This window comes from Arachis duranensis, chromosome 3 (assembly GCF_000817695.3).
Source record: "Arachis duranensis cultivar V14167 chromosome 3, aradu.V14167.gnm2.J7QH, whole genome shotgun sequence".
Taxonomy (NCBI): Eukaryota; Viridiplantae; Streptophyta; class Magnoliopsida; order Fabales; family Fabaceae; genus Arachis; species Arachis duranensis.
This window is the reverse complement of record NC_029774.3, coordinates 61181622-61183957: the sequence shown is the minus strand read 5'-3', so window position 1 is coordinate 61183957 and position 2336 is coordinate 61181622. Positions and strand designations below refer to the sequence as shown.

General features: G+C 37.9%; 2 long non-coding RNA genes across 2 annotated transcripts in view; both read right to left on the bottom strand.

Moving 5' to 3' along the window:
• LOC127745790 (uncharacterized) overlaps positions 1-503 on the bottom strand; it is a 22866-nt gene extending 22363 nt beyond the window's left edge. Inside the window, exon 1 of the long non-coding RNA XR_008007352.1 lies at positions 474-503. This is a non-coding gene — a long non-coding RNA (uncharacterized LOC127745790). The remainder of the gene's footprint in view (positions 1-473) is intronic.
• Positions 504-603: 100 nt separating this feature from the next.
• LOC110279262 (uncharacterized) lies at positions 604-1598 on the bottom strand. The gene is made up of 3 exons (XR_008007351.1): positions 1279-1598; positions 1044-1145; positions 604-971 (listed from the first exon to the last, which is right to left on the bottom strand). It is a non-coding gene; the product is annotated as an uncharacterized LOC110279262 (long non-coding RNA).
• Between the last annotated feature and the right edge of the window lie 738 nt (positions 1599-2336).

Below are 2336 nucleotides of genomic sequence, written 5' to 3'. Positions count from 1 at the left end.
TCGTGCTGTGACAGAGCATAGGAACGTTTTCACTGAGAGGATGGGATGTAGCCATTGACAACGGTGATGCCCTACATACAGGTTGCCATGGAAAGGAGTAAGAAGGACTGGATGAATGTTATAAGAAAATAGAGATACGAACGGAGCACAGCATCTTCACACACTTATCTAAAATTCCCACTATTGCTTTACATAAGTATTTCTATCCCTTTTTATTTTCTATTTATTTATTAATTTTCGAACTCACCATAAACCAATTTAATCTGCCTAACTGAGATTTACAAGGTGACCATAACTTGCTTCATACCAACAATCTCTGTGGGACCGACCCTTACTCACGTAAGGTATTACTTGGATGACCCAGTACAATTGCTGGTTAAGTTGAACGGAGTTGTGTCCACACATAGTTAAAAAAAGCAATGAATTTTACAAAATACAATAACAAATGAATCACAATTTCATCCACCACTGACCTTATGATAATGGATTGATTTACTTCATCTGCAATGTGTAAAATTTGAACAGAAAATTTTCTTTGAATATATAGTAAAACTACAGCTTAACAGAGATTCTAAAGAAAGAGAGAATCTTACTCGCCTCTTATCATCTCGTTATAAGGTGCATCTGCCACAGCATAAACATGAGGATTATCATTACATCTCTGTTTATAAGCTTATACGTATTCACTTCCATAAATTTGGACATCTTTCAAGGGATTGAGTGCAAGTAAAACTGGCCCTGCCTTGTTCTGCATACAAAACAAATACCATATAAGGGAACATAGATGAACACCCAAGCAGAAGTACAACCCAGAAGAGCACACGTACGTAAATTAAATCTTGAGCGTAATGACTCTTAAGATTGTAAAGAACTAAGGGTTCATTTAAGTAACTAAGCTGTATAAGATCATCCACACCCTCTAAAATGTTGGGATTAGCTGGTAGTAGTGCTAATCTGGACACTTTCATAACCTACAGTAACAACCACAAACATGTTACCTTGAAAACTTTATTCCGAAATTACAAAAATGCTTAGAATTTTACATTTCCATTTGAAAGCAAAACACATGCTTCCTCTTCTGAAGTTGACTATATCTTTCCTAGTTCCCAGTTCTTCTTTTGTTGCCTACACCAAACTTGAAGTTTCTGTAGCAACAACCAAAATCAGAAATGGAAGTTTAATGTACAAACACATGCTACTAACAAATTACCAACTCTTAATCTATGCCAAAAGTCAGTGCTAACAGATAACTTAAAAATAGTTCATCCAAATACACACCTTTCTGATGATATAAGAAATATTATCATCCTCCAAATCCACTTCTCCTATTGGAGAAGAAACCACAAAAGGTACAACAGAAGCAGCAGTAGAAGCAACAGCAGAAACATAAGTAGAAACTTCAGAAGAAACAGGAGCAGATGCATCAGAATGAGCAGGAGCAGCAGCAGCAGGAGTATCAATTTCAACAGCGACAGCAAAGATTGAAATAGACCATTTTATCAATATGAACAGTAGTAAGCCACAAATCTAAAGTGTTGAGTGCACATTCTCTCATGTGCTTCTTGTTGTCACCAAGGGATTTCAATATATTAGCCAGAATACCCTGAAACGAATAATAAAGCACAACTTGAGATGAAAACACAAGATTGTTAACAAGATAGAAAATACAAAAGTACAAAACGATCCTACAAGAAATAATCAAAGCAAATAATCAGAACCAACAAGAAATAATCATAACCAAAAATCCTAAAAACAATCAAAACAGAAACAAATCCTCTGAAAAAAATCAAAACAAATAAAAAAATCATAACAAAAAATTAAATAATTTAAAGCTTAGAAAAATGAAAAAAATCAAATAATTAGAAGTTTAGACAAATAAAAAAAATAGAAAATCAAGTTAAAACCCTAAACCAGGAATCGAATCTTTACCGTCGCCGCCAGTGATGCATCCAGCGCCGAGCTCGACGGAGACGCCACTGATCGTTTCCTTCCAGATCCTGCCGTCGATTCATGAATAAACACCATAGATGTCGGCACTAGCAGAATGAAGGTTGGCACTGATGGGTTGCTGCTGATGAGTGGCGCTGACGAGTTGCGCTGACAAGTGGTGCTGACGGTTGGCGGGACGCGTGTGAGAGAGGGAGATGGTGGCGTGGGGCATGAGCGAGGAGGGAGGGATGGACGTAGGTGCTGCAACGGGTTTGAGGGAGGGGTTGTGATGGGTTGAGAGAGGGAGACAGCAGCGTTGTTGGGAGAGGGAGTTATGGTTGTGTTAGGGTTACAGAGATAAGAAGGGTGAGTGACGGCGAGCTAGGGTTAAATGATTTTCGAAACAA